The 14,276-nt window shown below is 45.0% G+C and overlaps 1 protein-coding gene across 2 annotated transcripts in view; it reads left to right on the top strand.

Moving 5' to 3' along the window:
- Positions 1-14,276, top strand: part of LINGO1 (leucine rich repeat and Ig domain containing 1) — a 694,970-nt gene that overhangs the window by 82,862 nt on the left and 597,832 nt on the right. Inside the window, exon 1 of one of the 2 annotated variants that reach the window (XM_077934576.1) lies at positions 7,403-7,481. The exons of the other annotated variant lie outside the window; for it this stretch is intronic. The gene's annotated coding sequence lies outside the window, so the exon portion shown is untranslated. Of the gene's footprint in view, positions 1-7,402; positions 7,482-14,276 lie in introns of those variants that run through there. 2 annotated transcript variants of the gene reach the window in all.

Genomic DNA, 14,276 nt, shown 5'->3' with positions numbered 1-14,276 from the left:
GGTGCAGGGTGGGGAGGGGGTGGGGATGGTTTCACCAGTTCATTGATTCAGGTTGTGTCTGGTTGCTATGTCCTGCTGTGGTTTTCGTTGTGTGTTTGGCTTTCGGAATGTGAAGTCAAGGATGGCTGTGTTGTCTTGATCAGAGGTGTCTGTCAGGGAGGAAGACTTGAGTGTGTCGGTCTGAAGCATTCCAGTGTTTGCTTGGTCCCTTTTTCTAACTTCTTCCCATCCATTTTCTGATCTTGTATTATGGTTCTCATGTGTCAGGTCCAGTGGTTGCCATAAAGGCCAGGACTAGCCGCCTGAGAAACAGTTTCTATGCAAATGCAATTCTGGTTCTAAACGCAGCATAAGGGGTTTCTACAGTATAGTGTATTTTAAAATAGGGTTTTAGAGTTTTTAGGGGGTTTTGAATGTTTTATGTAGTTTTTATGTAGTTTTTATGTAGTTTTTATATAGTTTTATGTAGTTTTGTGGTAGTTTTGTGTAGTTTTTATGTAGTTCTATGTAGTTTTGCAATTTCATTGTCCTGCATGGGACAATGACAATAAAGATATATCTATCTATCTATCTTGGGTGGCGGTTGAGGTTGAGGTCTTTCAGAAGTTGTAGGGCTTTGGGTTTGTTGGTGGCTGTGAGTTGTTTTATTTCAATGGTCACAATGAGGTGTAAGGGGAAGCCCCATCAGTATTTTATTCCAGCTTCTTGAAGAATTAAGGTACAGGGATGTGGATTTTTTCTTTGGTTCAGGGTTTTTGAGACAGATCTTGTAGGGCCATTGTGGGGGGTGTTCCTATATTGAGGGGGTTTAGCTTCTTGAGGTTATTCCAGATACACCAACCTCTCCTTCCCCATCCCCAACTTCTCCCAGTGCGTCCCACTCCTGGCTACACCCCTTATCGGGATCCTCTTCCTCCTCCCCATAGTCCTGCCAGTTTATGACACTCCCCTTCTAAGGCAGACATCCCATCTGTCTCAGGATTCTTTTGGTTAGAAATGACACTTAAGATGCAATGGAGGTTAGAATGGAATAGGAAGAATGATGAAGCTTGCCGAGTTGCAAAAGGCCCATTCTTCCACTCTATTTTTTACAGATAAAAAAAGCCTCAGAAATTGCATTTAAATTGTATGTAGTTTTTCTGTAAATTACACTTTTTTGTATGTTTTTCAGTTCATTTCTCCCTAAAACGTGCATTTTTGTTCACATGTTTTTAAATCCAAGCCTCATTACAAAATGTAGAGAAGTGTGTAATCCAATTGTGAACTGTGTTCTAGTCTGCATGTCACTCTGGGACTGGAAATTGGGTTGGTTCCTTTTAAAATGCAGGCTGAGTGCACATGCACACGGACACAAAACCAGTAAATCAAGAATCTAGCATTACCTAAGTGCATTTCATATTCCATGACTATGAACCACAACACAGGGAATTGAATCCCAACCCAGTGTGACCCTTACAACTCCATCTCACCTCTATTTACACCCCCCCCCCCATTCTTTGTCCACTGTGTGAGATCTCATCAATTATAGAACAAGCCACAGGGGGTGGCCTAGTGCTCCTAACTTTAGATTTATTCCAAGTTATCCTAGACTCCCTACAGTTACATACTCGGTGACCAGCTGAGCCTGTCCTTTTGAGACAGACAAAGGGAATACTGTAGACATTCTTCACAGAGAAAGAAGCCTTTCGGGTAGGGAAGGTTTGCCACATATTTTGTGTTGGTCCAGAGTGGGCATTGCCATCTGCAAAGTCCACACACAAAAACACAAATACAGTGGTACCTCAAGTTACAAACGCCTCAGGTTACAAACACTTCAGGTTACAAACTCCACTAACCTGGAAGAGTTACCTCGAGTTGAGAACTTTGCCCCAGGTTGAGAATGGAAATCGTGTGCCAGCGGCGCAGCAGCAGCAAGAGGCCCCATTAGCGAAAGCACGCCTCTAGTTAAGAATAGTTTCAGGTTAAGAACGGACCTCTGGAACGAATTAAGTTCATAACTAGAGGTACCACTTTACACAGTTTAAGATGCAACTGAAGGAGGATTGCGCCAAGTGGGGCACCACTATTTTGTCTCATTTGTTTTTAAAGCAATATTTGCAATTCAAGGGTTACATTCTCTGTAATTTCAGTATTGCACAAAACACTTGGCCTGTACATTGTAGCCAGTCCCGGCCCATAATCATCTCAGGGATAGGTACCACAAAACTTCGTAATTTACTAGCAGTGGGCAAACTGACCCTGTTGCAATTCTGGGTGCTGGGCAATGTATTGATACATTGTCCAAAACTGGTTTGAAGCCCACATTGTGGTAAAGCATGGCCTCCATGGGGTTGTCCCTGAATAAATTTGGCCAACTACGTCTTAGACCTAGTATTCACCTCTATGGATGTGGGTGATCTGACACTAAGCAAAAGCGAAACAAAAGAAGTGCCATGGTTGGATCACTTTCTGGTGAAACTGGACTTCTCTGCGACCCTTCTTCTCTGCAGGGAGGTGGGACAGATTCAGATGGTCTGCCCCTGCCACTTAATGGATCCAAATGGTTTCCATAGAGTGGTAGGGGCAGTGGTGTCGCAACGGGGGGGGGGGGGGGCTGAGCGCCCCGGCTGCCATGTCTGGGGGGATGACAAGAAGGCACCCCACGGGGGCTCACAGTGGTGCAAGCAGCCATCACGCTGCCACAGCCGCATGTGGAGGATCCTCCATTCGCAGCTGCAGCCGCGAGCAGAGGATCCCAGCACCATCCGTATGGCATTGGAGCGGCGGCGCCAGCAAACCACTATGTACAGCGCATGTGCGGCATCACTACATATGGTGCATGCGCTGTACATAGTGACGCCACACATGTGCCCTACTTAGTGATGGCCCGCCCCGGGTGTCACAACACCTTCGTTCACCCCTGCGTAGCAGATGTTTTATCATATGTTGATGGCCTTTCAGCTGATTCCCTGGTGGCCTGCTGAAATGCAGCATTAACCAGGGCTATCGACTATCTGGTTCCAAAGCACTCTCTTCGATTGCATGGAGCCTGGGCAGCCCCGTTTTTCTCTGGAGCTGAGGGCAATGAAACAATTGCTGAGATGGCTAGAGTGCTAGTGGCGCAAACTCATTCTGAATCTGACGATAGCGACGGTGAAGAGGAGCTTCTTCACCACCTCTTTTGCATCTGCAGAAAACAGCAGCAGAAGACTCTTTCAGGTGGTTCACAATTTAATGGAACCACCTTTGCCACCGGTGCCTTGTAAAGACTCCAAGATCTACTGCAACAATTTTGCAAAGTTTTTTTGTAGATAAAGTTACTCAAATTCAGAAAGAGGTAGACTTCACCCTAGGAGCAGGAGAGTGCTGGAGTCCTGTCTAGTCAAGTTGAGTGGGATCAACTCCAATCTGTTACCTCCGAGGATGTGGACAGGCTGCTTGGACAAGTGAAACCAACCACCTGTCTCCTTGATCCTTGCCCATCCTGGCTAATAAAAGCTAGCGGGGAAGTGCTTGGCGATCAGTTCTGTGGGGTGGTGAATGCTTCCCTCTGTGAGGGAGCCTTCCCAGACCTGCTGAAAGAGGCAGTTATTAAACTGCTTCTTAAAAAAAACATCTTTGGACCCAGCCAAAATGGCCAACTATCGCCCCATCTCAAATCTTCCATTCTTGGGCAAGGTGATGGAGCGGGTGGTTGCTGAAGAACTCGAGGCAAGCCTAGAGGATGCAGACCCTTTGGATCCCTTAAATTCAGGCCTCATCATGGGACTGAAACTGCCTTGGTCAATGATCTCTGGCGGGCTAGGGATAAAGGTGATACCATCAACGATAACATCCTTCTGGACTGTCTAGAGGAGCTGGGAGCTAGGGGCACTGTTATACAATGGTTCTGCTCCTTCCTCCTGGGCTGTGTCCAGATAGTGGTGTTTAGGGATGAGTGTTCAGACCCCTGGACTCTTACTTGTGGGGTGCCTCAGGGCTCCATCCTCTCCCCCATGCTTTTTAACATCTATATGAAGCCGCTGGGAGAGATCATCAGGGGGTTTGGACTGGGTGTTCATCAGTATGCAGATGACACCCAGCTCTACCTCTCCTTTAAATCAGAACCAGTGAAGGCGGTGAAGGTCCTGTGTGAGTGCCTGGAGGCGGTTGGAGGATGGACGGCAGCTAACAGATTGAGGTTGAATCCTGACAAGACAGAAGTTCTGTTTTTGGGGGACAGCATACCTGAAGGAGCATCTCCAACCCCATTGTTCTGTCCAGACACTGAGCTCCAGCGCTGAGGGCCTTCTGGCAGTTCCCTCGCTGTGAGAAGTGAGGTTACAGGGAACCAGGCAGAGGGAAGTTTTTAATGTTTGACATTTTATTATGTTTTTTATATTCTGTTGGGAGCTGCCCAGAGTGGCTGGGGAATTATTATTATTATTATTATTATTATTATTATTATTATTATTATTATTAGAGAGACAGACACAGATCCCCATCACATGATCCCATCTTAGGAGGGGCCAAGTGTGTGAGTGAACAGAAGAGGTCGCCCTCCCAAAGTACTTGCTCAGGTAGTGAATGTACTGCATCCTGTTGGTGTAGAACTGGCACTTGCCCTTGCTCTGGTAGGAAATGCTCGGCGTGGGGGTGGGGTCTAGGGAGAACCAAAAAGTGGGGTCAATGAGAATGAGAGTCAGTTGTGGGAAAGTGAGTACTGGGGGGGGGGGGAGAGAAATACAGACTCTGAAGGGGCAGCATATCCACCAACATTCCTCCAATGAAAATATCCCTGTTTTCATCTGAGGAATGTTGGAGGGTATAAAATAGCCTGGCCTCTACCTCTTCCCATGTGACAAGCCTCGTCACTCCCCTGGGGAAGCCAACTCTCCTCTTCTTCCAGACAAAGTCACACAAGGGAGAACGGCATAGACCTGGTAGATAATTCATAGTTGGGAAGGGTGTATATTTGGATAATACAAAAAAAAAAGAAAGGACTATTTCTTAAAGTTCCCAGAAGGGTAGCAGTGTTAGGCTAAGTACACACTGTAACTTTAAAGTTGGGGATTTTAACTCTGAGGGGCAAACTACAGTGCCCAGAATTCTTTGAGGAAAAGAACCTGCCTCAAATGTGCTCTGAAACAATGGTGCAGGTGGCAGCAAAGAGCCTTGTTGCACCTGAAAGAAAACAGCTTTATGACATAAGCTATAAGGTTAAGACTGCTTTGTCACATGCATAAAGTAAAGTCACAGTAGCTGTGAGAAAGTTGTAAGGTGATTGTTGAATGGTCCAAAAATTGCTTAAGTTGAATGGTCCAAAAATTGCGGCTTGACCTTTAACCTTTTAATTTACTCATTGATAATTTACTTATTGCTGCTGGGATGCTTAAAAGTGTGGCATCCAGAATGGGTCTTATATATGCACAGACCTCAGTATCTGCTGGTACCCAGTATCTCCTTGAAATGATAAAAGGAAAAAGAAAATTGCACCACACACACACACACACACACACACACACACACGTGTCTCCAGCTTGGGGTGGCGGGGGGGGGGTGTTTCTTAGGCTGTGTGGCTTTCTAGCTGTGCCTGCCTGCCTTCACTTCTTCAAAGCATTTGGTGTGACTGAAAAGCTGACACTGGGAGCAGATGATTACAGACTGCAAACAGGGAGCAGCAGAGGGAGGGAGAGGAGCAAGGGGCAACGTCTTGCGAAATGATTATAAATGGCCTCATTCCTATGCAGCTGTAGTGAAGAGACCGGTGGTTTGATTTCAGATGAAGAAGGGCTTGGGAGCTGGCCGCTGGGTTAATCAGATCCACTAATACAGCCCCAGCCCTGCACCTGTTTCAGAGGTGGAACCAAAGTAGCAAGGGCTTCTTGCCTTTGAAGGAATGGGTTTCCAAAACCCAAAACTGACTGTGCAGGCAGTTTTTAAACTGCACCAAAATCCCCATTTCTCCTTAGCTAAAATGCATAAACTTTAGCCGTTGAGCAAATGCAAAACAAGAACACAGCTCTCTCCCTTATCAGTTTGACGGCAAGACTGGCCTTGACTTTACCAGTAGAACAGACAAAGACATATCTTATGTCCTGACCACAAATGACGCAGAGACCCAAGTCTGGGACTAACGCCAGAGCATGTTCTCGGAAGTAGTGACCTCTTGCTCCAAGATAGGAGTAGGAACAGGAATATCCTTTTATGGTCAGGAGTGCAGGAAGGAAATCCCTTTTATGGTTAAGAGTGCCGGAGCAGGAACATATGTGATGTCAACCTACGTATACAAGCTGACGTGGTTGGAAGGAGGGAGAGGGTGCCTGGAGGGTATATATACTGCATGAAACTTGTCATTTCTTTGGACTTGCTGTGGACTCACCACGCAAGTGCCTTCTGCTATCCGGAGAGCAGAATAAACTCTTTCTTTGAACCAACTCGGTGTCATTTTGACTTCCTTCCTCCTGTCACAGAGCAACGCAGACCCAATCGGTGAACTCCAATAAGGCTACACCTTCAGTGGCTGGCTTTGCTATGCCCAGGGCGCTGAGCCGCAATCAAAACAATGTGCTTGCAGTGCATATTGGATTTCAATAATAAGTGTCCCTGGAGCCTGCTAGGATGGTAAGAGAGGAGGGGGCAGCGCAGAGTCCAGAGAGTAAACTGGGCAAGAGGGTATCAAAGTGTGTATGTGTGTTTAAAAAGTTTTCTCTCTTTACCCCACTTCTCAGCAAGGCACAAATGAACTGTCCCTTTGTTGGTCTGTTTGTCACCCGTATGTGCGGAAACCTCTTGAGCTATCGTCAGAAAGCTCAGCTCAAGCATTCGGGGGGGGGGGGGGCGACGACGTGTGCTTGGCCATCTTCATCACTGTTTGGAAGCCTTTTTGAGTCAAGATGGTGAAGAGAGGGCTGTCCAAACCAGAATCATATTTAGCTGTGTGGAATGACTTCATTAATTTTTGCTATGAGAAAGTACCTATACATCAGTACTTGTGGGGTTAGCATTATAATACACAGTTCTTTAAGTGACTGGAAAGGAGTCTTCAGTCATCTTTGGTCACATCCACACCATACATTGAAAACATATGGCTTTCCCCAAAGAATCCTGGGAACTGTCAGATATCCTTCACAGAGCTACAATTCCCAGCACCTTAACAAACTACAGTGTGCAAGATTCTCTGGGGGAAGCAATGTGCATTAAATACTAGAATTTGTGGACATCCAGTGAAGCCGAATGTTGGAAGATTCAGGACAGACAAAATAAAGTCCTTCATGCAGTGCAGAGTTAAACTATGGAACTCACCCCCACAGGAGGCAGGGATGGCCACCAACTTGGATGGTTTAAAAGAGGATTGAACAAATTCATGGAGAGGACTATTGATGATGGCTTTGCTGTTTCTCCACAGCTGGAAGGCAGCACTGCTTCTGCATACCACTCGCTGGGAGCCACAGGAGGGGAGAGGGCTGCTCCTGTGCCTGGGTCCTGCTTGCTGGTTTCCCACAAGCATCTGGTTGGCCACTGTGAGTACAGGATGCTATAATATATGGACCATTGGCCTGATCCAGCAGACTCATCTTGTGTTCTTAAATGTTTGTTGCAGAGGTGACCTTTGCAGCTAAAACAAAAAGAGAGGTAGTGGAGGTGCCATTTTACTTTACTGTTGAACTGATTGCTGTTATAGAATGGCATTGTTAAATTTCTTCATTATATACCTGTAACAGAATACGTTTTCTAGCCCTGAATGCAAGTCCAGAATCTGGCTCTTTGCTTTGCTCTTCATTTGCATAGTTTCCCCAAAACCAGTTTTAGCAAATACATTTTCAGCACGTGGAGCACATGTTGAGGGATTTGCAAAGAATCCCTTTGCAAATATTTGCCTGCCTACTGCATTGAAGCTGGTGGATGTTAGCTGGAATCTCAATGCAGAACATCTTTGGAAAGTGTTCCAGGACTAAGGGGCAGTATGAAGCTGAAGAGGCAGCACACACCTGCTGCTGAACACCTGAAAACCAAGGAACAAGTGAGACATCCCCAAAGCTCCTTAGCATCCTTTCCTTTTGTATTCCTGTTTCAGTGGTTTCCCTTCTTCTGGGAATATTAGTATGTGGTTGGTTGTGACATCCCTGACTACACTCAATCTGGGTTAATAGCCTTATTAATAGGTGAAAGTGGGAGCTGCTCAGGACTGCCGGCAAGGCAGAACTGTGCCCTTTTGAGTAATGGAGACATCCTGCTCTTTGTTTCAAAGTGAGAGAATGCTTTTTCTTTTCCCTCCACTGTAACCTGTGCATCATTTAATTTATTTAAAATTTCATCCACCCAAGAACTACAGGCAACGTACAGGCAAACCTATGCAAGGGGACCTCACCATGAAGCTATTCCTTTGGGAAATAGCCTGCCTGCATTATGAGTTTTACCAAGCTTGTTCATTGCTTGTGTTGTAGCTTTAACGTTTGAAATAAGGAAAACCCATCACACTTTACTGGGGATGGATGGATCCATCTCTTTCTGGTCCATTTCAGTTTCAGTCATAAATCCATTCTGTCCCATTTATGTATTTTTTATATTAAAAACCTGCAGAAATATTCTCATTTTAAATTTATGCATCTTCCTTTAAAAAATGTATATTACGCTTTCCCCACTTAAGCCCATTTTGTATTTGTTCCTTAAAAGCAGAAAACTTCAGAGAAGTGACCCCTCACAAGTCACCTAAAGGGATATCTCTTTCCATGTGTGCCATCTAGATAGCAACTGAGGCCCTTCTCTCCCCTCTGTCTGTAGTGCAGAGGGTGGCAACATGAAAGAGAACCTTTTCTGTTGTGGCCACCTGGCTATGGAAAATTCTCTCTTGTGAAGCTTACCTGGTGTACCTAGAGCAAAATCGTCACATCATCTTTCTGCTCACTCACACCATTTTAAAAACCTTTGAAGCATGGTGTCTCTTAAAGCTTATGTGAATTATTGCCCAGGCAGGTGCATTCTGTGAAAACAGAATGATTGGCAAAAATAACTGAAACGGGACACCAGGTGTTGGGTGAGAATTGGGCCAAATATTTATTGACTAACAGTGGGAAAGTGGGATTGGCATGGCAATAGGGCAAGGATCAGTTCCTCATTCCACTCAACACTTGCTGATGGAATGGCTCTCCTGGCAGCCCAGGTGGCATGTCCCAGTAGTCAGGGGAGATGGGAGCTGCAGCCCAGAAACCTCTGCCTTGACATCTGCTCATGGTTCCATCAATGAGCATAGCCTTCTGGACAGGGCCTTCTCAGTTTCGGCACCTCAGCTGCAGAATTCCTTACACTTCGCAATGTTGCCCCCTCCCTTTGCTGACAGCTGTGCATTGTCAGTTAAAAACACATGTTTTCCTTTGGGAGCTTGGTGACACATGAAACAAATTAGTTGTTATTTTTGTCAGTTGCTGGGTTGTGATTATGATGAGGCTTAATATTTTATAATTGTTTGTTGTAGGTTTCCTTTGACTATCTTGTGAACCATCCTGAGATCCTTTGGGAGAAAGGGTGGTTTAAAATTAATTGTACTAGCAAGTGCTACTACAAGATCTGGAGGGTGCTATAGTCAGAGAACTTAAAAGCTCTTTTCATGGCAGAAAACCCATGCATGCATGGAATTAGTGCATTTTCAACCACCCTGCCTTTAACTGCTTTTTACAAGGCTGAAACTGCACAAGTGAAATGTGTGTAAGATGTGATAATACTGTACGTTGCTCTTAGAGCTGTTATTTTTTCACCTCCATTAATCTTCTTTTTCTCCTTTTTGCAATTCATACTGATGTCCTGCAGAATGATCCTCTGAGCCTCCTGGCCACAGAGCATTATCATTCTGATATGCACAGCTAGGTGACTTCTCCCATTTTGGATGCTCCCTTTTTTGATCCCTTAACACTGAGTCATTCTCCAGGCTGGAGCATTTTAGTCACAGCTGTTTAGCTCCTTGGCTGATAATCTTTAAATCAATGTCATGTTACCTGCATTCATAGTACTTGTCAATGGAGGGAATTCCATTAGCTTGTAGTGGGTGCCTGACTGATTTCTTCCTATTCCATGGGATGGAGGTCTCCACAATTTGGAGCTGCTGTCACAGCCAGAAGCTTGAGGAAATTCTTGGCCATAGTGTGGTGTTCACTCTTCATGCTGCACTGCCTTAAAGTTCCCAGCAACCTTGAGATTAGTAGATTGAGGGTATGATGCAATTTATTTATTTATTTGAAAACATTTTTACATGCAGTTGTTTAAAAAAAAATTAGACATTCTCAGTGCTTTCTAGGCATTTTTAACCTGTTTATATTATTTAAAATTTAGTTACATTGTTTTGTTACTTTGTTGCTGGCCATCTTGGGATCCTTGGGAAGGAGGAAAGGTGGGGATGGGTGGGGCAGTTTGATAATGAAGCAAGGAGGAGACTCTTTGATTCCTTTAGCCAGCAAGATGGAGATATGGGTGGTCCTACATGCTGAGCTTTGCCCCAGTACCTGCTAATCATCCTGTTCCTGCAAGCCAAAGGGGCTCAAAGGAGCTTATGTTTGGGGATGTGTTAGGTGCCATATGACAAAGCAACCTGCTGTTTGCTTTGCTGTTGCTAAAGTGGCCCTAGGCTGTTGCAGCTGTTGGGGTAATGAATGAGAACTCAGCACTGGACCTCTTGGTTATCTTAAGTGACAGTGTCAAGATCAATAGAATATTCTGGAGCACTGCCATGTCATAAAGCAAGCCAGAAACAGAAGCAATAGCAATGGTGCATTAACAATATATTCTGGAATAGAGGGGCTGTAATAGAGATTATGTTGGATGCTGGCTCTTGGACCCAGCAAGTTTGCTTAATGGCTTCAATACAGGCACAAGCAGTGATAACCCCTTGCCTTGATATTTCTGTCATGCTCAATTGCCTGCTAACTACCAACAGTTTTTGCCCAGTAAAGTTGAGGAACTGTGCATGCAATCCCAGAGAACAGGTCCTTGATATCACAGACATTTCTGTGTGCCCATATCTCTTAGGCTTTAAGTGCAGGGTCTTTGAACCCAACTCAGTAAAACAGCAACAAAAATGTAAAACCAATAAAGAGCAAAATCACCATAATGCTTAGGAGAGGAGAGTAGATTTTACTGGTCAGCAAAAGGATGCTAATGATGGTTCCAGGAAAATCTCACTGGCGAGAGGATTCCTGAACCAGGGAACCAGCACTGAAAAGGCCCTGTCTGTTTTTGCAATGCTCTAAAACTCCCTCAGAGGTAGCAGCTGGGGGGGGGGGCATGCTTAAGGTACTTCCTTCTTTCCTGTGTTAAAGTATTCATGCACTCAAACACATATGATGAAGATGCACCGAAGTCTTGTAGCAGTGCACACTATGCACATGGATGAAAGTCAATTCCACTGTGCATTCTTGATTTTCCTTGGGAAAATCCATGCAGAAGAGAACACTTCCCTTTCCTCACACACAGAATCATAGAATTGTAGTGTTGGAAGGGATCCCAAGGATCATCCAGTCCAAACCACTGCAATGCAAGAATCACAGCTAAAGAATCCCTCTGTCATGGTCATCCAACCTCTGTTTAGAAACCTCCAATGAAGGAGGGTCCACCACCTTCAGATGCAATCCATTCCACTGTTGAACAGCTCTTACATACAGAAAATTATTCCTGATGTGTGGTTAGAATCTCTTTCTTGTCAATTGAATCCAGTGGTTTGGGTCCTTCCCGCTGGAGCAGCAGAAAATAAACTTGTTTCATCTTCTGTGTTGTAGCTCTTCAGATATTTGAAGATGGCCATCACATCACCTTTTATGCCTTCTCTTCTCTAAACATACCCAGTTCCTTGAACCATTCCTCATGAGGCTTGGTTTCCAGGCCCTTGGTCAACTTGGTTGCCCTTCTCTGCACATGTTTCAGCATGTCAATATCCTGATCCAGCTCATCAACATGAAGCCATGCTGCAGGTTGGCCATACATGGAGTAAACCCATCCAAGAGTAAACCCTCTATTAACATTCACATTTACGAGATGAGTGTGTGTAGACAGGTGCAGATTCACAGTCAAGGCTCCAAGGCAAGTCATCTCAGAACAAGAGGTTAACTACCTTGCTGGAAGCCCCATAGTTCTCTTTAAGAGCACTTTCCTCCTGCATCCTTTTCTCCTCCCAGAATCTTTATTTGAGTGCCTTTGAGTTCTTCCCTTACAAACTAGATTCAGCTGTTCATTTCTGAAGCCTTCTTTTCAGTGATTTTTCACTTCAGCTAAAGAGGCAATTTCTTGATTTGGTTCACTGTGGGTTCTGGAGGGAGAGACAGAGGCAGTCGTTTCTCCAAGAATGTGGAAACATGTGTTTTTAGCCTGCGAAGGGAGGTTTGGCTTCCCAGAAGCATTGGGGGCTGGCCTCCGTTGTCATAGTTGCTTATTTACAAATGGAAAGGTCACCCCATTTGGCTGTTTTGAGGCTGTTACGATGTGACTACAGTCACTCAGCAGCATTTATTCTGTCCAGACCCTTTAGATCAGGCATAGGCAAACTTGGCCCTCCAGATGTTTTGGGACTATAATTCCCATCGTCCCTGACCACTGGTCCTGTTAGCTAGGAATGATGGGAGTTGTAGTCCCAAAATATGTGGAGGGCTGAGTTTGCCTATGCCTGCTTTAGATTGGGGGGAGGAAGCTGTGGGGACCTCCAGACATTGCTGGACTCCAGCTCCCCTCACCCCAGCTAGCATGGCCAGGGTTCAGGGTTGGTGGGAGTTGCAGTCCAGCAGTGCCAGGAAGGCCCCACAGGTCTCCTGTCTCTGTTTTAGATTCTGCACATGCTCAGAGTCATCTTTCTTGGAAGTGTGACCTGCAACAAAATGTTTCCCTATGCCGCTGTCCTGTTCAGCAGCATATAAAAACAAAATAAAAACACAAAATACATAGTATATAGTATATAAAAGCAAGAACCAAACCCAACCCATGACATCCCATTCTCATAAACACATTTAAAAGGACTTAGAATGTTAGTCAGCCACAGTGTGTTTTTTCCAGGGGGGACTCAAAGATCCGCAGTGCTGGCACCTCTTTGTTGTTGTTGTCAAGAAGTGTGGCACTTACTGCAGCAACTTCATGTTGAGAACCAGCACTTATTTTTCTAGAAAAAAGGACTGGCCAGCCAAGGACTGGTTGAAGATGAATTTTTCGTCTGATGCCTAAAGATGTATAATGAAAGTGCAGGATGAACCTCCCTGGGAAGAGCATTCCACAAGTGGGGAGCACTGCAGAAAAGGCCTGTTCTCATGTTGCCACCCTCCAGACCTCTTCTTCCCAGCCATGTTCACACTCATAGTAAATAAAGTAACTAATGTGTAACTAAGACGTTTAATCTGTTTTTAATTCTGAATGTTTAAATTGCTATTCCTTGGGGTCCATTCAAACTCTACAATTCTATGATACAGGCTGGCCTGTATATTGAAGACATCAATCGTTCATTTTGTGTGGATCAGCCCCTAGCTCCTGTGCTGCCCCTACAAGGTTTGTGGAGATTCAATTCTTGTCAAAGTCCAGCAGTTCCAGCAGCAGTTCCAGATCATGTCTTGCACAGTTCAATGTTTAGCAGCATTGTTTTCCAAAAGAGTTGTGTAGCTCTTTTGCATTGGGCCTTTCCAGATAAATGGCTTTTAAATAAAATCCCTCTTGCTACCTTGTTAAACCCTCTGCCCAGGTCACATCCTGGACAGTGTGATTTATAGACCTGCCCTTAGCATTTATTAACTTCTAAATCACTTTGCCTGGTCAATTGAAATCCTTCTCTTTAGCAGCTGAAGGTGGTAAGCCCAACATGAGGCTGCAAAGCAGGCCAGGGAGCAGGCTTTGTTTTAGGCAGTGAATGTCTGGCTGTGCTTGCTGACCTGGAAGGGAGACCTGGAGAGGTGCAGAGGAGACAAGTAAAGTGGGTCAGGCGGGGAAGAGATCCTCATGGAAAATAAGGCAGAGGAGAAAATCTCTGTTCTCCAAGCAGAGATTAATGAGGCAGAATCCAGGAAGGACATTTTATGGTGCAGGAATAACCTTGGTTTGCACAACCATATGAAGGTGATATTTTTGTAGAGAAAAAACACGTTTCATTTTTAAGGTTTTAAAGTGAAGATGATGTTTCTTTTAACATCACTGAGGGTATTTTGGGGACCAGCACAAAAAAGGAAATAGAAATAGGTGGTTCAGTTCTTGCATCCTCCCCCACCCTCAGAATATCAGTGTACAACTTTCCAGGCATAATTATTCCCAGAGGGTCACAGCTCAGTGGCATAGCACATGCTGTGCTTGCAGGAGACCCAAGG

The sequence above is a fragment of the Podarcis muralis genome, chromosome 9 (assembly GCF_964188315.1).
Source record: "Podarcis muralis chromosome 9, rPodMur119.hap1.1, whole genome shotgun sequence".
Classification (NCBI taxonomy): domain Eukaryota; kingdom Metazoa; phylum Chordata; class Lepidosauria; order Squamata; family Lacertidae; genus Podarcis; species Podarcis muralis.
Note: the sequence above shows the minus strand (reverse complement) of the source record. Positions and strands in the feature narration are given on the sequence as shown.